Source organism: Ambystoma mexicanum, chromosome 4p (assembly GCF_040938575.1).
Source record: "Ambystoma mexicanum isolate Mex_15411 chromosome 4p, UKY_AmexF1_1, whole genome shotgun sequence".
NCBI lineage: Eukaryota > Metazoa > Chordata > Amphibia > Caudata > Ambystomatidae > Ambystoma > Ambystoma mexicanum.
Genome location: NC_090927.1, coordinates 555,662,240 through 555,683,211, shown reverse-complemented (window position 1 = coordinate 555,683,211; position 20,972 = coordinate 555,662,240). Strand labels below are relative to the sequence as shown.

The 20,972-nt window shown below is 45.3% G+C and overlaps 1 protein-coding gene across 2 annotated transcripts in view; it reads left to right on the top strand.

The window, feature by feature from the left end:
* Nucleotides 1-20,972, top strand: part of CSMD1 (CUB and Sushi multiple domains 1) — a 5,442,057-nt gene that overhangs the window by 3,507,488 nt on the left and 1,913,597 nt on the right. The window lies entirely within an intron of this gene.

The following is a 20,972-nucleotide window of genomic DNA, read 5'->3' as shown; positions in this document are numbered from 1 at the left end:
GGATGAAAGGTTAAGAATGAATTGAATACTCGGGCAACCCTACAGACCATCGTTCTTTGCCTGCCAAGATATGATAGAGGAGAAATATTTGTCCAGACATTGCAATCTTTATGGCACATCTGTTTTGAAATTTCCAATAGCCTCTTATTGGGTTGATCATTGAACTTAGTAAAAACTACCGACATGAGAAGACATGTCATCCTATAGACCCTTTGGTTCAAATATGTTTATGAATAGTGAGGCTTACCTGCTGTAGAAGCTTGTATTGCCCACATTAATCCTTACTTTTCTCTTCAACTGCAATCAAGAATCCAACTTAAACAGATTGATCACTATAAGCCATCTACTCCTGGAGTAAGCCTATATTTGTGTTTAGGAGACACCTGAATGCTAGACTTGGTGGGGGCTTGTGTGTTCTATTGTGTTATGAAAATTATATACAACATCAAAAAACCACCATCGCTGTCTCAGAGTGCAGAGGCTTGTCGTAATTTGGTGTATGTTGTCACCACTAAGGGTTTGTACACTGAAGTCTGTGGAAGAATAGGAAAAGGGATTGACCTGTAGGCGGGAGGGGAAAGCGAAATAGACAAACAAAGATTATATCATGCGGAGGCATGTCTGGATAAAGGGAAAGAGATGAGGTTTGTGATAATATGGGTGTATGTTGATCCACAACTTCCCAGTTACCTGAAATTCACTGTATAACTGTTAACTGTAAAGTCTGAATAAATTCACAAAACCCCACTACATGCATATTTATATAAACACCTTATTAAACACCTTTTCTATGTTCCTCTGTGTGCATGTCAAATAAATGTTATTCCTTCTTTACCATGGGATTTCAGTACAGGCCCCCCTTCACATGTGCATTAAAACCCTCTCCGTCTCCCAGTTTCTGAATACTCCAGAGCACCCTGTGTGTGAATCGTGCTCATGTTACATTTGACGGTTTTAACAAAATGATCTTTCTGTGCGTGTGCAAATCTGATATGTATCAGTTCTAAACAAAAAGTAACACTAAACAAAGCATTTCCCACCCTTGATTAACTACACTCAATATATATGAAATTGCAACTACAAGCCCAGTACGCTGCACCGCCGGTAATCCATACCGTGCACACGGTATGGATGGAACCCCTCCCGATTGTTGGAACCCCTCCCGAATGTGGACACACTTCCTGACCACCCCAATGCAGCCCACATGGATTGTGGATCCAAAGTGCAGATAATGTAGAGAGCATGTATGTGTATGTGGAAACATAAACAGGAAGTGTTTAATGAAACAGCAATTTAAGAATGATGCTTAAGTATACAACATGTACAGTAGGTGTATTATGCAGCCCAATAGAACCATGTCAAGAATAGCCAAATCAAAAATGTACTTTGTGATATCTTAAACTGAAGCTAAACATAAACTGAATATATTGTTAGGATGGGTGGACATCCTTCTATATGCATTGACAGCCTGGCACCTTTCACCTGCCAAAGTAATTTGACTAATATTTCCATTAAATATATATTTAAATGATGTTAGTTAGTGTTAAACACAACACAAATAAGTGTTGTCTTTTGAAAACAAAATGTGCTAATTCAAAGTATCTTTGTTTATACAGCCATGTTGCAAGAAGAATATACAGAGTATGGACATTATATTTTAATATTCTGCAAGTTGATGACAGATAGAGGATATATCATTCTTTATATAGAATGAGTTGAATCTATTGATAGTAATTGTAAGTGATTTCAACCCGGCACTCCACCTAAGTCAATGCCTAGCGTGTGATGCACAGTTGGAACACTTAATTATATATTTTTGTCCATAAGTTCTTTTATTTCTGAATGAAGTACCCTTATATCACGGCCCTAACTTTGAATTCCCCCGGTCTCACTGAACCAGGAACCAGGCTGTTTTGCAAAGTTAAAAGATTTATTTTATGGATATGCACAATATATATATATCACACTATTAATATTTATACAATGATCACCATTGGGGTGGTATCACACCAATCAACAATCTCTTTAATCAGAATGAGTATGGATAAGAAAAATAATGCAGCAAGGAAATACTTGATATGGATAGGAAAACAATGCAGCATAAAATAATACTTGATATGGGTTTAATCATTGCAATGTCACTCTTCCCCCTGATACTACTCAATCCCCCTAATATGCAATATAGAAATGGAAGGAGAGAAAACAGATTTCACAAATATACAATCTCAACTAATGCAGTTTCAATCCCAATACCCCCCAACAAGCATAGAGAGAAATAGGAATGATTTCAAAACAGGTTAAAATGCTTTTGAATGTGGTTTGGAGTGAATGGGAAAAACACTAAAAATGGAATTAATTCTCTAAATTTGATTCAAAACTAGTGGGAGCCACTTTGTATAGTTTCAGGTAAACACTAGCACCGATAATTGTATAACTAGCAGATTGAAAACTAAATTCTGAGGTCTCAGGTCAGATGCAAAGAATGGCTATTTTACACGTGATGAAATTGAGCCAAACGAAAATTCATGGCAAACTTTTCAGCGTGCGAGAAATGCGATTGAGGGAAAACTATGAGGAGTTGGAATGTGGTTTTAGATTAGTTTGAAAGCTGAGAATGTAAGCTTCAATATGACACTTTCTAGCATGTACGGTTCGGAGGTTATGAAGATTTTAGTAGAGGTCATTTTTTCACAAAGAGTCAAGATTTTCAAATGAAAGATGGGCTTTTAAATATTACAAACAAGAATTCTCTTTACACTAGGGTGGTTATGAAGATACAAGCTACCCAACCGGACAACCACCTGATCAGCGGCGCCTCTGTTCTGACTTTTGCCTGCCGAGACACTTGTCTTTCTTCAGCAAATATATTATTGCAAAGGTGATATTATCACTACTATTATCAACTGACTATATGGAGGAGGGAAAGATTCAGGAAAAACATAAGAGAACCTACAATGCAGTTCTGGATATGATAGAATGGTTTTGGATTGGATTACTTAAGGATAAGATACTGGCTATGGACAATTTTATGCTATAGATACTCACAACTATGGTTTGGAATAGGCCCGTCAGGATCTGGTCAAAGGTTCTGGACTGGAATTCTGCTAGCCCACCGGACAGGATTCAGGCACCCGGTTCTGCACTCAGCAAGGCACTGGGAACACTGCACGGCCTCTGGTCTGGATCTGACGGGTTGGTTCTGGGTTACAGCTATCAGGTTACAGCTCTGATCTACTGGGTTGGGTCTCTGGGTTCTAGCAATAGTTCTTGGCAAGAAAGCAGAATCAGCACAGCCAGGCTGTTCTTTTTGTTGTGCCCCTTGGAAGTCTGGGGTAACATCAGGTTGCAAGATTTTAAATGCCAAGCTGAGAAGGGTTCAGTTTTGGAATTGGGCCTTCTCTGCTTTCAAAGTTCTGGAGTCTTGGATCTGGGTTCTCCTGCAGAGTGCTTCGCCAGTAAATAAGTTGATGGGCGAATCTCTGTGTGTCTAGGTCCTAAACTGTCCCTATTTATGTATTTCCCTAAAGGGTGGCTAGGCTAAATTATACTAGGCACACCCTCTAGTAATCCTATTGGTTAGGGTCTGTCCTCTCTCTTGATTTGAGAAGGAACACACGGTTTCATGATGATGTGGCATTTTCCAGTCCAGGGAGTACCTCCCCTTTGTTTCAGTACAGTAACTCTATTTTTCACATACATCATATTTACAATATCACCAACTTGTTAATAATACATATTCACATCACAGATTTAATAGAGCACGTATCCATCCAAGTCCAAATTCAGTGAGAGCTTTGGTTCAAAACTGACAGTTTTTCGTGCTTTTGGTTGGTTTCCCAGTATCAGATCTGTCCACATTTTTCTCCATACATGCACATGACATCTGGGCATTATCCTGTGACCTTTCAATTTCCTAGCATTTTCACAATTGCTACAACATTCAGAGTAGTCTCAAACTGTGAGCAGAATTTTCATATTAACAACCTATAAATTACAGATTTGTACAAGTTTTGCACAATTCTCTATGAGTCTTTTTACAAAAACATATTTTCTACAGTTTCAGATACACAAATCTGTCTGGTCGTGCCTCCATGGTTTGCTGGGCCCAGAGCAGTCCAGGGCTCTCTTCCTGCTGGCAGTTGGTTTCAGTTGACACCCAAATTTGCATTTCCTTTCAGTCCAGGAAGCCTATTGTCTCTCCCAGAGAAGCAGAGCAAAATCCCCTTTCATTAGCATCTAAATGATAGTTCCTGGGCAGAGAGCAAAAGGGAAGGCACCTTTGTTTGGGGCAAACTGTGGAATGTGCCTTTGAAGTCCAGTGTGGCTGGCCTCAGTTCACTGTAAAAAACATTGTTCAAAATTGTCTTTTGCTAAAATAAACCTTACATGTTCAACAAATATACACAAATCTGTTAATTCCAGTCTTTTCAAAACATAGACATTGAATTATATCAACCTATATTGATTTTGATGGCAAGTCTCTTCTTTTCCACAATTTGATCTTAATGTTCCACTTTAAACTACAGGGGGCCTCATTACGACCCTGGCGGAAGACCATGGTGCTATTAGCAGCATGGTCCATGCCGGTAAGTTACCGACTCCGCCATGGAGAAAGGGCGAATTTCCTCCCCATTACAAGGTTGGCAGGGCGGTAATTCCCCCTTCCTCCATGGCCCTTCCCCATTCCCATTTTTGCCCCATAGGGCTCAATGGGAATGGGGAAGGCGCTAAGTACGGTGCCGCAAATTGCAGCACCGTAATTAGCACCAACGTCCCTTTGCGGGACCCGACTTTAACGGCTGGTCTACACCAGCCGTTAAGGTCGGGTCCCGCAAAGGGACCTCGTAATTAGGCGCTAATAGGTTAACGGCGCTGCAGCCTTTTACGGCACCATTAACCCATTAGCGCCTGGGTCATAATGAGGCCCAGGGTAAGTAAATGACAGCTTTGACACAGGCGAGCGGCGGTACTGTGCCCATATCTGACAGGTTTTTCCAGGCAAGCACCTTTTTGAATGAGGATATTTTTGTGATGAAAGGTGCTTCTCCTGACATTGTGCTTATGGGGATTCCTTAAATAAGGCAATGATGAACACTCCACAAGGATGTTGGATCTTCTCTGCTGTTTGGGGAACATGATTTTGCAATTTCAACAGCCAAGGAAAACCTGATTTTAAAGCACTTCTGGGTTTTCCTGGCAATGCAGCACTGCCTTTTCGAGCAGTTCTATTTCACTGTGTGGGCAGCCAAATGACAGGTTTTGGCAGTGTGGTCTCTGTTTTACCACTGACATAGGCAAAATGGATTAGCATCCTATTTTTCCGGTTTCCCTGCGCACTTCTCAGGGATTTTTAGCGCATAGGGCTTTTTGGCGGCCATTCTGTTGTTTCTGATGAAAGCAGCACACAGTGATGTTGCAGGGCAGAGCCTAGTGGGTCAGAACATCCCACATAATTCACATTAATATTTGCCATTACCAGTACCAATTGCACAGATAAAATGTTTCCTTTTTTACATGTAACCTCAGAATGATTAGCTTAGTTTGAACTCTGGTTAAACTTTTGATGTTGGTATATTGAAGACTCATATTTCATGAGACAAGGAATGCAAGTGCCATCTTTCTGTAAAACAGAACCCCCTAATTAATAGATGACAACACTATTAACATACACAAATAGACACAGATGTGTGTACCCACTGTGGAGGCCTTATTTTAAAATAACAACAAAATTGAGCTAAATGTGGGCTACAAATTCGATTCACCTCAATTTGGTGTACCTTTATTTTTAAGAGTAGACCAAGGTCAAATAGTTTAGAAGTCTGGTAAGCCAAACATTGCAAAATCAGGGGAACAGATTTTTAGCCATTCCTTGAATCTTGACCTGGCAGAACCATAAACCCTCTTTTAAATGTGTATCCGTCTATTAAAGAACCCTTTAAAACATATATTTTGTTTTGAAGAAAGCAGATGTTGGACAGTAGCAGTATACCAAATTCAAGGTGAATTGTAGAGTTAAATGAGCACCAGATACATTAAATTGAATGATAAATAGTGAAATACAGTTTTAGCACTAATATTTGAATCTTTGGTTGAATTTGAAAACCGGAAAAATATGTAACATCATCAGAGTGCCGAAATCACATCCATTTAAGTAGGCTATATAAAAAATATATGAATTACCAATAAATACATATTTTACCAACTGTTATACCTGCAGTTTCAGAAAGATTAAGACTTTTTCTAAATTCAGAATGTTAGTGTGCTTCCGAATATGGTGCTCATTACAAGTATGGCGGTGTGGGAAAAAAAATTGGCAGCAATGGAATTACCACCACTTTTCCCGCACCACCATAATATGAGTATAGCTCTGCAGTGGGGAATTTACCTCCAGCATCATGCTGGAGTTAAATCCTCCCAGTTTCTTCCACAAATCAGCCAAATCGGTGCTGCTGTAATTCTACTAGCAGTAATTCTGCAAAAATGCCCCATAGGGTCCGTAGGGTCCAATGAACTTTAATAATGGGGATTAACTCTGCCACTGACACTTGTAAACTGGCTGTAATTCTGCTGGACCAAGTGGGGGTAACAGTAATTCCATCGGGTGCTATTCCAGCAGATTTACTGCCGGATTAACGCCCAACTTATAATGAGTCCTTATAGTATTTTAATGGCACAGGTCCACTCAAGCAATAGTAATGCACATAAATACTTCAGTCCAATTTGCTCACATTTCTTATATAATCCCTTATGACATGTTAAAACATACTGAGCCAATTAAAGCAAAGATGAGGATTCTAGTGGTTGTGAATAAGTGAAGGGAATCTATCACAGACTCCATCCAAATTGTTGTGTCAAATCTAGAAAATGTAAACACCTATGAAGAGGAGAAGGTTTTAGGGAAAGCAGCAAAGTAAAATATTCTTTCTTACAGGAGAAGAACTAATTTGAGTTTCACCTGGATGGATGTAGCTGATGGTAACTTCTTTACGAAGGACTGTTCCAGATGTAGCTGAATGTGGAAGCCTTTCACAGGGATTTGAGAGAGGGATTTGGGAGCACAGGGGTATAATGAAAGCAAGAGCACACCTGACAGAGATCATGTTTCTATTTGTCATGGGCATTTAAAAGGCAAACCAAAAGTGAGTGCAACAACTCAGGAGATTTCAGATAAATGTACCAAGAATTCATGTAATTTCAGACAAGCCTTATTACAAGCTATGGCAAGGGGAACTGGGCCTGTAAATTAATCGTTTTGGAAGTAAACTTAAAATAGAATATCATAGAAATCAACATTGTAGATGTAACATTTTTCTCTGACAGTCAACAATCATTAAATCATTTGGGAGTTTTCAAAGGAGCAAATTATGCCTGACTTTGCAAGCGTGTTGTACAATATGTCTCAAAGATTTTCAGGCAGGAAGTGATAAACGTATTAAACTGTGAAAAGCATACTTTACATAAATGAAAAAGCCTGAATACAGTTCTCTACTCCTCAAAGTGGCATAGGAAGTAGGTTAATATCTCTCATCATTCCCAAAAACATAATGTAAATAAATATGAAACATCATTTTGTTCCAAATAACATTGCAAGGAAATAGAAAGATTTGTCTTACGTGGGTGCTTAATGCCAACTAATGGTAAGTTGCTAAATCCTCATCTATTTTAATTGTATATTTTCATGCTTGTGTGAAACTTTAATGCATCCAAATATTTTGTTCTCCGAAAAAAAACTTTGGACCTGAACCCAAGCCTTTAGAATAAATGTAACCATGTCAACCCTACTAAACATTCTTGTATCCATCTCTATGCTAGAAACCAATATTGTCCAGTATTGTACAGCTGAATCTGGCCTATAAAAGATAAGTAATATTTGTATCTGATGCCTATGATTGTCTGTGGTTTCACAGACAATCAAGTGAACTGTTTGTTGTCAAAATTATTCTAAGAATGGTTTTACTTTTTTGAATGGGACAACTGATGACAATGTGTATTTTTAAATTGTAGCTCTGGGAGCACATTTTGTGGTAGTTTGTAGGTTTCTGCCGAGGTATAGGTGTGTGTGTGTGTGTTTTGTTTGGTGTTTGAGGGTGTTTGAGGGTGAGTATCAAGGATAAATCATTACATTACAAATCATTACATTTTTATTAAGGTTAGTTATTGATGTTAGTAGGATGCTCTCTTCTAAGCAATGTTTATGTTGTTCTGGCAGGGTATATGTTCTTCTCTGCTGGTTTGTGTTAATATGCTTTATTTCATTGTGGTATCCAGGTTTCAAGTCATTAGGGTTCTGTTGGGTGTTTTTTTTGTGTTTACTTTTTTCCTTTGACAGCGTTTCTGGATTACCTTGGTGAGTTATAGAGCCATGTTTTTAGCAATTTGCAGAACTTTAGTTGGTCTTCTGTTGTGCGTATTTCTTTTGGGAGGGAGTTCCAAAGTTTCTCCGAGATGCAGGAGCAAACTGATCCACCACATTTCTGCTTTGAGTATTGTTTTGGTTGGAGGTAAATGTCTTTGCTGGACCTAAGCGTTAATTTTGTTGGTAGTGTGAGAAACCTAAGGGAATCCTCACATCTTCTCCCCTGTGGTCCTCCTTTCAGGTGGCCAGAGAAATGCCATTGCATTTGGATCACAACCCTGGGGTTGGATATGCGAGGGAGGATCACCTGGGTGGACGGAACCTGGGGAGTGGGTGGATGATGTCTTTGGGTGAGAGAGGATATTCCCCTTTCCCTTATCAAAATGAACCGTACCTCTCCCCAGCCTTTGTAGGATATTTTCATACACACAAAATGCACCAAAACATTTCACTTTCTGGGACAAGGAGGTGGCAACTGGGAGTTATACACACTTCCACTCATTCACACCACTTTGGTACTCAGAGGAGGAAGAGTGCTGTGGTGGAGTACTATTGTAATAGCCGGGCATGTCCAGCTAATAAGCTTAACTATGGTCAGGCAACTGAAGTAAAGGACTTGCACCTGCAACCATATAACAAACCCCAGGTGTATACAAAGAGGGACCCTTTCAGCAGAGAGGGAACACGGACCTGGAGAGAAGGATGCAGCTTGTTGAAGCAGAGCAGGGTAGAGAGGAACTGACTGGAAGAACGTTGTGCTGAGCAGGATGACATAGGAGACACCCAAGCTAGAGCTGGCCTTGAGAGGGTAGAGAAGCCTGCAGTCCTCCTTGCCATGTGTCCCCAGCAGGAGCAATGGGACAACAAAGTTTCCATGGTAGCTTCTGCTAAGGAAGAGCAGAGCTACATGCAACAAGGTTTGAGGATGGAGAGCGCTACTCAAGGAGCAGAGTGAGAGGAAGCCAGCAAGGAGAAAAGAGATGTCTGTAGAAGCAGCAGCATACCGGTGAGTGTAAAAAAGGAAACACTCATGCCGGGACACAGCAGGGGCTGGAAGCAGGCATGCTTAAATGCCCATCAAACTAATTATAATCACAGTTACTTTGGAAGACCAAAGTATGGGGCTTCAAATATCGAACAAGCTGGAAAGTGTTATCAATAATTCTAAGTGTGCAACAAGCAATTATTGAATACTGAACTAAAGGAAATATATGATGAGCATATTAAAATACACGTCGAGACAAAAGCAATTAATGAGCACTTATGAATAAAGAGGCCAATTCATTGAATAATTAGCGCGGCGCAAGTGGGCAAAAACGTGCGAATCGCAGTGGAATAGCGAAAATCGCAGTGCAAGTGCGAAAATCGCACGAAAAGCAGCGCACATCAATTCATGGAAGTCCGTGCGTGAGAAAACCAGCGGATGTGCGATAAAAAAGTGCGCGGCGCACGTTGGCGCACAGGCCATCTAACAGCGTGCGCCAGGTCACAGCGAAAATCGCACAGGCCACAGCGAAATTCGCACATAGCGCGGCACACGCAACAAAAGTAGGCGGAACACGGGCGTAACACTCGGAATGGGGAACAACTTGCCAAAACGTGGGCGTCACGGGGCAAGTACAGGGCACAAGTGCGCGGAACGCCCACACGCTCGCCTACAACACGTATTCATGGAATAGAATAGGGGAAAAAAGCGCACGCTCAAACCAGCGCACAGGCACAAACACGACCGCCACAAGAAAGAAGGCGGTAGCCTCTCTGCGGCTGTAAGAAATGTGCGCCAAAAGGTGCGCCAACAAATAGCACCTATATACTGCCATGATGAATGTCCTATACTGTGGCCCTCCAGGACAAATGACGTGCAAAGGGGTACCCACAAACACGGACACCCGCTGACAAAAAATACGTGTGCGTGTATACCGGGGTGCGTGGGAAGTCTCACACGCGATTTCAGCAGGGTACGTGTATTTCAGGGGTGCGCGGGAAGTTCCACACGCGATTTCATCGGGGTACGTGTATTTCAGGGGTGCGTGGGAATTTCCACACGCAATTTCAGCAGGGTACGTGTATTTCAGGGGTGCGCGGGAAGTTCCACACGCGATTTCATCAGGGTACGTGTATTTCAGGGGTGCGCGGGAATTTCCACACGCGATTTCAGCAGGGTACGTGTATTTCAGGGGTGCGCGGGAAGTTCCACATGCGATTTCATCAGGGTACGTGTATTTCAGGGGTTCGGGTGAAGTTTTTCATGCGATCGGGCCTGGGGGAGCGTGCTACATGTATTACAGGGGTTCGCGTGAAGTTTTTCACGCGATCGGGCCTGGGGGAGCGGGCTACGTGTATTTCAGGGGTTCGCGTGAAGTTTTTCACGCGATCGGGCCTGGGGGAGCAGGGTACCACTCACCGTCTGCCTTGCGTGTACAAGAACGCATAGCCAACACCCGCTGTGAAGTAATAGCGTGTGAACCCCAACGGATGGAAAACACACGCACTGCACGAAAAGCACGTACAGAACATAAAGGCATGCGGGATCACCAAGCCCTGCCAGGGCAACGCCCGTGCGCAAAACGTCACAGACGCGCTTACGCTGTAAGGGCCTTTGGTCCAATGAAATCGTGTACGCGTGCTGGAACAGAAGACTCCCGACTCGGATAACATCACTCCACAGCCCAGCCCCAGGACCCAGTTGCCCACCCACTCCTGCCCCTGGGGTTGCCATGTCGGGCACATCAACATCTGGCACCAGTGGCAACCCCCAGCCAGAGGGGCAGAGGGGCACCAGCTTCACTGCCACCGAAGTTGGTGTCCTGGTGGAGCAAGTCCTGGGGCAGTATGATGCCCTCTTCGGATCGTCCCGCGCCAACAAGGAAGGACGGGACAGGATCTGGGCCGACTGTGTGGTTGCCATCAACGCGGACGGGGTGGCAACCCGCACCATCCAGAAGGTCAAGAAGCGCTGGGAAGACTTGAGGTCCAGGACCCTCATGAAAGCCCGGCGCCTCGTGGAGGGGGGCCGGGGCCGCATGAGTTCCATCCAGTTGAGGATCCTGGAATGCGCACACCCAGCGCTCCACGCCCAGGTCCTTGAGAGGGAGACCCGTCTGGAGTTGAGTGGTAAGTGGACAAGCATTGCTGTGTGAGACAGGGCATGTTGCAGTGTGCTGGTTGTCTGATACTTGCCTGCATGTGTGACATAGGCCATGTACGCATGTATGTGTGCAGGGACATCATGGGAATGCATGTGCGACCTGTAATGTGTGAACCGCACGGTTGTTGCATGTGTTTGAATGCGACATGGGGAGCTCTGTGCAGATTGCACACATGAGAGCATGGCAGTCTCTGTTCCTGGACATGGGTGGGGGTGAGGGATGGGTGCTGATGCCAGATACATATGTGGTATCCATGTCTGTGTGCCTGACCTGCGTGTCTGTGACTTGTGAGTGCCATGGATGCATGACACATGTCTGTGACAATGTACAGATTGCCTGATGCAGCCTAGTCATCCTTGTATGCACTGTGATTGGGGTGTACGGGGCCAGATGGATGTGACTGAGGTGAAGTGTGTGCATGTGATAGGCATGACCCATGATGCATGTGAGTCCCATTACATTGTATGATTCGAGAGTCCATTGGACATGCATTGAAATGTCCATGGCACGCACCATGACTGTCACTGTGTGTGTTTTGCCTGGACTGGCACATGTGTTGTGGTGTGACATGATGGAAGTGTACTTTGACAGTGGCACTCATCTGCTATTGCTTCCTGTCTAGGGGACCATTGTACAGTACCCTGATGCTTGTGTTCTATGTCTCCCTCTACGCAGCAGCTAGTGAAGGAGAGGGCGGAGACGGCGCTGTGGAGCAAGGCGCGGGGATGCCCCCACGGCTGCAGCGGAAGGGGTGGGTGAGCCCCCACAGGGGCCTGCTACGGCGGTAGACGGCGAGGAGCCATCCAGGTTGGTGGTTTCCACAGAGGAGGAGGAGGCCGCCACTGAGGCGCACATGGGGCCTGATGGGGGCATCCCTGCTGGTGCAAGTGGTGCAGTCCAGGGGCAGGGGCAGGAGGCAGCACAGGTCACCGTGGAGGGGCCTGTGCATGTCGCTGTCCCTGAACCTGTGGGATCACCACCTTGCACCAGCAGGGATGCCCCGTCCCAGGCCCGTCCGCAGGTAGAGGGGATGTCCATGTCATCTGACTCCCCTCCACCTGCGGACGAGGGGACCCCTGGCCGTGTGGAGAAGGTCCTGATTGGGGTCGCGATGCGCACGGCTGTGATTCGTGATGCTGTGCGTGCTTCCCAGGAGGAGCACGCACGTCATCACGAAGAGCACCGTGCCGACGTGGCCCAATTGGGATCGGCCATGTTCGGGGGTTTCCTGCATGTGTCGGCCAATCTGGCGGCCCTCTCCTCCTCTGTGGAGACTATACGCCAGTCGTTCTCCTTGCCGTCTTCCAGCCCAGATGCCACCAGGGCCCCCTGTGGACCTGCCCTGACCAATGCAGCCAGCTCGGTGGGGATCCCATCCCTGCCACAGTCGGCAGTCAGATGTCCAGCCGGGGTGGACAACACAGCAACTGGACCCCAGCAGATGGAGGATGTGACGGCATTATCGGGCAGGGCACGTGCACAACGGCGTCGGTGGTTTCCATCATCCTGGATGCCGTCGTGCTGGCAGAGGCAGTGGTGTTGGAGGCAGCAGTAGGCTCGACGTGGGAGGCATCATGGCTCGGGGCCATCAAGATCAGAGGGGCAGGCATCGGCCGGAGGGCAGGAGAACCCTGGGATGGTAGTGTCTTCCGTGTGGGAGCAGTTGGTCCAGCGGATAGGTGCGGAGCGGCAGCGGGCGGAAGAGGAGCGGCTCACCATGGTCAGGGCGAAGTTCTCCATGCGTCGGGCGTTGAGGCGGGCTGAGTGCCTCGAGGAAGCTCGCAGGGAGTTTGAGGTGAACATGGGGTTATCCCTGCGAGACCTCGGGGCCAGGACAGAGTCCCGCCTCCAGGACATCGACATGGAGTTCGATGATGCCCTGGCCGGCAACATCACAGAGTGAGCCGCAGGACTTCCCCGCTGCCATTGTATATAGTTCTTTAGTTAGTTAGTGTTAGGTTTCCTTTATTTTATGAGATTTTTTTGGACCGCTCGGACAATGGCCACTTTTCTGTATATAGTTTTTTTATTAGGTAGTAGTAGGTTTCATTTATAGTGTTGGGCTCATGGACCCTGGAATATTCTTGTGTATAGTTGGATTTCTTAAAATACATTTTTTTGATTTACATTTGTGTTCACCATGAGGCAATGGTTTTTTTTTCACCATGATTTTGCTTTGGACAACATTAGTTTTTGGATTCCTTTGCTTTTTTGATTTTTACATTACTTATCGGACAAGGACAATTTATTTTGTTATCCCCATTGTTGTATGTTTGATTAGTTTACTTCATTTTCTTCAAGAATACATGTTTTTATTACTTTCTTTGGTGGTATTTTCTCAGTGGTTTCATGCATGTCATGATATGGGTTTTGACATTCACTTGCACCCATTGTGTATGTGTGTGTGACGGACATGTGTTCATTTACATACTTGCCATTGGGGTTGTATCATGTAATTGCATTTGCTATGTGGGTGGATGCAATCCTTGGCTGGGTGTTTGTGCTGGGTATGCTGCCCATTACTGCCATGATTGTGTATCGTCACGACCTGGGGGCAGGGGGACATGGTTGGGGGCCTGCTGGCAGGTGCCCCACAGTGCTGGGGGGTGGGGGTGGTGGGGAACATGAGTTGGGCATGGGTGGGGGCCTGCTGGCAGGTGCCCCACAGTGCTGAGGGGTGGGGGTGGTGGGGAATATGAGTTGGACATGGGTGGGGGCCTGCTAGCCGGTGCTCCACAGTGCTGGGGGGCAGGGGTGGTGGGGAACATGAGTTGGACATGGGTGGGGGCCTGCTGGCAGGTGCCCCACAGTGCTGGGGGGTGGGGGTGGTGGGGAACATGAGTTGGACATGGGTGGGGGCCTGCTGACAGGTGCCCCACAGTGCTGGGGGGTGGGGGGGGGTGGGGAACATGAGTTGGACATGGGTGGGGGCCTGCTGGCAGGTGCCCCACAGTGCTGGGGGGTGGGGGTGGTGGGGAACATGAGTTGGACATGGGTGGGGGCCTGCTGGCAGGTGCCCCACAGTGCTGGGGGGGTGGGGTTGGGTGGGAGACATGAGTGGGGGCCTGGTGGAGGGTGCCCCTGGTGGCTGGGTGGTGGGGGTGGTGGGAGACATGAGTGGGGGCCTGGTGGAGGGTGCCCCTGGTGGCTGGGGGGTGGGGGTGGTGGGAGACATGAGTGGGGGCCTGGTGGAGGGTGCCCCTGGTGGCTGGGTGGTGGTGGTGGTGGGAGACATGAGTAGGGGCCTGGTGGAGGGTGCCCCTGCACTGCTTGGGGGTGGGGTGGTGGGAGACATGAGTGGGGGCCTGGTGGAGGGTGCCCATGCACTGCTGGTGGGTGGGGGTGCAGCGGGACATGAGTGGGGGCCTGGTGGGGGCTGCCCATGGTGGATGGGCTGCCTGCGGGACATGAGCAGGGGTGCAGGGTAGTCCCCTGTGGTGTGGGCTGCCTGCAGGGGCCATGGAGGTTGTGGAGCGTACACCTGGGAGGACCCACACGGCCAATTCATGTGTAGTACTCCCCAGAACCCCTGAAATACACATACCCTGCTGAAATTGCGTGTGGAACTTCCCGCGCACCCCTGAAATACACGTACCCTGCTCGCACTGGGCCAATCGCGTGTGTAACTTCCCGCGCACCCCTCAAATACACGTACCCTGCAGTAATCGCGCATGCAACTTCCCGCGCACCCCTGAAATTCACGTACCCTGCTCGCACTGGGCCAATCGCGTGTGGAACTTCCTGCGCACCCCTGACATACACATACCCTGCTGGAATCGCGTGTGGAACTTCCCGCGCACCCCTGATATACACGTACCCTGCTGAAATCGTGTGTGGAACTTCCCGCGCACCCCTGGAATACACGTACCCTGCTGAAATCGCGTGTGGAACTTCCCGCGCACCCATGGAATACACGTACCCTGCTCGCACTGGGCCAATCACGTGTGGAACTTCCCGCGCACCCCTGGAATACACGTACCCTGCTGAAATCGCGTGTGGAACTTCCCGCGCACCCCTGAAATACACGTACCCTGCTGGAATCGCGTGTGGAACTTCCCGCGCACCCCTGAAATACACGTACCCTGCTGGAATCGCGTGTGGAACTTCCCGCGCACCCCGGAAAAACACGTACCCTGCTGGAATCGCGTGTGGAACTTCCCGCACACCCCTGAAATATACGTCCCCTGCTGGAATCGCATGTGGAACTTCCCGCACACCCCTGAAATACACATACCCTGCTGGAATCGCGTGTGGAACTTCCCGCGCACCCCTGAAATACACGTACCCTGCTGAAATCGCATGTGCAACTTCCCGCGCACCCCTGAAATTCACGTACCCTGCTCGCACTGGGCCAATCGCGTGTGTAACTTCCCGCGCACCCCTGAAATACACGTACCCTGCTCGCACTGGGCCAATCGCGTGTGTAACTTCCCGCGCACCCCTCAAATACACGTACCCTGCAGTAATCGCGTGTGCAACTTCCCGCGCACCCCTGAAATACACGTACCCTGCTTGCACGGGGCCAGTCGCGTGTGGAACTTCCCGCGCACCCCTGCAATACACGTTCCCCGTTTGCTGTTTGCCAGCCCGGTGAACTGGTCCAGGGTTAGCGCAGCCCTTTGCGATGATTTAGCGATTTGGATGGCTTTTCCTTGCGCGAGGGCGTTCTTGGGGGCGTTACTGGCGCTGCTGCAGGGTCGCTGCGATTCTCTGCGCCACGGCTGGTTTGGAAGCCTGAAATCCATGAATACGCTGTGCGCGGAAATCGGTTTTAGCACACGTGCCTGGCGCAGTCAATTGCACGCGGACACTCCGCGCCAGCCGCTTGCGACACTTTTCTGCGAAATTCTATGAATTACCCTGAAAGTGAAAATCAAGTGATAAACACGTATGAATAATGTGAAAGCAAGGTGGTGTAAAAGGGTGATCCCTACAAAGTGAATTATGAGAGATACACGTTGTGGCAAAGCCAAGAGACTGTCAAGGAAAATTAGAAATGAGTATTGTCCAATGACACAAGTTCAGAAAGAGAAAACCTGTGTTGGCAAAAAGCCTGAAGAAATACAGAAGCATAATGAAGTTCCAAGGGTTATCGGTTGCATGACCTGCGATGGGTGAACCAGGTGGTCCAACAACTTCTCCTAGACTGAGTGACCTGTGCTTGAAAAGAGCCAAGGAAAGTAAAGTTAATTAGCTCTATTTTATAACAGTTGCTGAAGTGAATGAGAAAGAGAACAACCTATGTGAACTAATGAAAAACCATGATTAAGAAGTTGAATTGCAACTGTTTTGAAAGTCAAAAGATTTGAACTGATTGCAGTTTTAAAATTGGAAGAGCTGACTTCTTGGGGAAGGGAACCCTGAGACGTTGTGGACTGTGTTGGACCTTTGGGGAAGGGAACCGTGAGGCCTTTTTGGAACTGTTTTGAACTTGGGGATGGGGAAGCTGAAAATAAGCCAGGAGCAGGAAGAACATTGGAACTTTATTTGGAACACTGTTTCTTTTGTTGCTGACATCATTACACATTATTTTTTAAATTTGTTTTATTGTAACATACAGTTTACAAACAAACTTTTATCACAAATCAACACATTTACATCACTCATTTGTGTCGGCACAACACTTCTCTTGTTCCCTTGCTTCTTTACACACTCTATTTTCTTACTCATTCATCCTATATTATTCTTTGGCATACTTAGTTCCAAATTGTGTCCAAGTTAGCTGTACATCATATCCACTCAAAATTTTAAACCATCAAGCTTCCATGTTATTGTCCAAGGGAGAAAATCTTTGATGGTAGAATGACCTTTGTCTTTGTGTGTTGGGCATTCAACTATCAGTTGTTTTGTTGTTTTTGCCGGCTGTTTGCAAAATCTACATTTATTGTCCATGATTTCCTTATCGTGTTTCATGAACAACATTTCTTTGTTTTTATAAGCGTTTATCCTCAGTCTCATGAATCCATCACGATGGTGTCTTGAGGTGGAATATTTGTAGATATTTAGGCAGCTTCTCCAGGATGTTCATTGCCACTCCTAGCTTAACAGATGTTGAAAGATTATTGTATAGTTCAATGTTTGGTATCCACTGCCATTGTTTCAGTTTCTTTTTTGCTAATTGAGGCTGCCAAAGCACTGTTTCCATTTTTATGCCTGCATACTCCAAGATAGTTTTCAGTAATTTTTACCCATGCCATTAAAAGGCCGTCGTGTTGGGTCTTTTTCGGATGGAGCAAAAATGTCATACGTAGGTTCTGGATTTTTTATGCACATCTTTCTCAGAACTAGTATTGACCTCCACAGCACTGTTCCGTATAGTGCATCCAGTGCTAATTCATTGTGAATGATAATCACAGTGATGATTTTTGGTAATCTTAAAACTCGTCTCCAAAATAGACCTTCTAAATAGGTCAACATTTTGTGATTTATATTCCATCCAGCTTCTGCGCCTAATGTTATTTCAGGAATAGCTTTTTGTACATAGGATGTTCTTACTGGGATGAGTGTGAATTTCCCACATAATCTGTGTAGTTTTGCTCCTTGGAAGGAAAAAAACATCATCTGTTGAATTAGATCTTGCACCCAGTTCCATTCTCTTACTGATGTGTTAAAGAGAACTCCCAGATAACGAATTTCTGTCACTGTTGCAATGATGTCTTTGTTAATCGACCATCTAAAGTTCTTATTCCTGGTTCCTTTTGTCGGACCAATAGTCAGGATTTTAGTTTTCTCAACATTGATCTGCAGGTCATTCAAATGCATATATTTTTGTAAACCAGTTAAAAGCATTTGCAGAACAATCTGTGTGGAATCTATCAAAACCAGATCGTCTGCATGAATTTCCCATCTTAGTTGGTGCCCATTTCTCCTTGGCAGGAAGCAATTTACCGTCTTCAAGGCCTCAGGAATGTTTGTTTGAATAACACTGCTGCCAAAGGGCAGCCCTGTTTCACTCCCTTATTTGTCACGATTGATTTAGACAGGTCACCCCTTTCATTTATTTGAACACGAATACTTGCGTTTGCATGCAGTGCCATGACTGGATGTAATACATTCTTTGGGCATGACCAGGTCTTTAGCTTCTTCGAAAGCATCTCATTGTTGATTGTGTCGAACGCTTGTCGCATATCCACGAAAGCCAAAAAAAGATTTGACTTCTTCTTCATTGCTTCAAGCTTCAGGAGATTCATTAACACTAGATTTACCTCCATTCCGACTCCCATAGTGAATCCCGTTGGTCGACAATCCATTCTACTGACCATCGTCGCCCACTTAGTTAATTTTTGTTGAAGAAACGTGGCTAAGATCTTTCCAATGGTGTCCAGAATGGCAATCGGGTGATAGTTTGCCAGGTCGTCCCAACTGCCCTTCTTGAAAATTGGCACAATTACTGCTGTCACCCATGACTGAGGCATGGATTTAATTTTGGCAATTTTCGCGAACAAGAGTTCAATGAATCTTGACCACTGGTCCTTATTTGCCTTAAGCATCACATTTGTGATGCCGTCAGGCCCGGCTGCATGGGAGTTTTTTAGTTTTCATATTGGCTGTGCAATGTCCAGTGCAGATTCAAATATGTCCGAGTCAGTCTGATTCTGCCAATTTATGGTCGATTTTATAATTGATGTGGTGAAGAACACATTTTGAAAGTGTTTTATCCAGGCACCCTCTGGAACACCATTTGCAAGCATGGCGCCCTGAGTTAAAGATCTCTTGTTCAGAATAGTCCATATTTCTCTTGTTTTGCACTTGTTAATTAAGTTCAATATTAATTCCCCATACGAATACAAGCACATGATTTTGCCCAATTTTTATATTTTTGTTTTCGCTTTTTAATTGCAGTCTCAGCTTGGATTCCCAGATTTTTCTTTAGTTCTCTAATGTCTTTGAGTAGTAATTTCTTTTCGCTATTAACTTTAGTGCTACAAACATGTTTCTTTATTCGTGAGCTTCCATTCCCTTGTTTTTGAGGTGTTTTAAATTGGCTCAATAGTGGAGCATGTCTGCTGTTATTGGCAATGTTAATAACGTCTTTGTTAGTTCCTTGATCTGCAGGGCCGAGATCCTTAGCCTATTACCTCCTTGGTTGATTTCAAGTCGTTTGCTTTACTTGGAATTTGGTCTGTTGCATTCCAATTGCCAAGTCATTACCAGCACATCATGATTGTTTCTTATGGTTGGTATAACCCTCAAGTTGTCTATTTTCTCCCACATGTTCAGTGAAGACAAGATGTAATCTAAAGTTTTATGGTTCTCTTCTTGATGCCAAGTGTCACCCTTTACATTTACATTTACCATCACACAGTTCCGAGATTAAAGGGTGGTTTTCCAGTGAGAACCTCTGCTTGGTAACCTAGTTTTGACGTGATGGTCTGAGTTTACGTCTTGGTCTAATTGCCCAAACCACGAGTAGTTCAGATCCCCACATATTATAATGCTTGGGTCACTGTAATTCAGCAGGCTTTGGTCTACTAATGACATTATTGATTTCATAAGCTTGCTTGTTGTTATTTTTGCCGGATTCCAATATGTGTTGAACAACAACAATTGTTTTTTCTTTTGCTCATCAGACAGACATTCATTGTGGCTGACTTCACACTTGGTATCATTTTTGCTGTTCCTTTGAAAAATCCAAATGTCAATTTTTTAGTATTATTTGGCAATTTGTTTGCATTCTTTTTCACCACTTCACCCAGTGGTGGCACTATGAGATCCTTTTTCGACAGATTTTTGTGGTGATTGACTCTTGTTGGTTGCTTTTGCGGTTTGGATTTGCAGGTCCTCAACATCTGTAATACCCTTTATGTACCATTTTCTCAGCGTCACCCAGTTCCACTTGCTTATGATGATCTACTTCAATTTCAATTTCTTCAGCATCATCGACCATTTTTTGATTCGATGTTGTTGTCCGATTATCTTTTTGCTGTTTAGAATTTCCGTCCGTTATTATTATGGTCCCGCGTTGTCGGCACTGGCACATTTCTGACTTTTGCTCTTTCTGATCTTTGTGCCACCCAGTTCATACATTCTAGGACTACATCCAATAGGTTAACTTTGTCGCTTTGATCCCTTGAGGTTAGGTCAATTAACCTATTTAGCCATTGTGCTGTCATTTCAGATTCTTTCTCAAGGCAGGACAACAGCATGCCATTTAGATTTTCCATCTTTATTATTTTTTTCTTTAAATTACTCATCACGGCTCCATTGTTGGTTACTGCCCCCTTTAATGATTCATAAAGCTTTACAAACGGGATTAACGCCAGCAAGGTTGCTGCTAGAACGTTGATATATATTTGGATGCCCGCTGCTATTGACAAATTCGATTTGCATGCGCCATCATTGTCATTACTCTCTGTGTTTATTTTGTTACCTAAATTGACAGTAGTGGTTTTGTCGAGCTTTTGAGGAGTGATTATATTCTCACTTTCGTTGGTCACCGTATTGTTTGTTTCAGTTCGATTTGGACC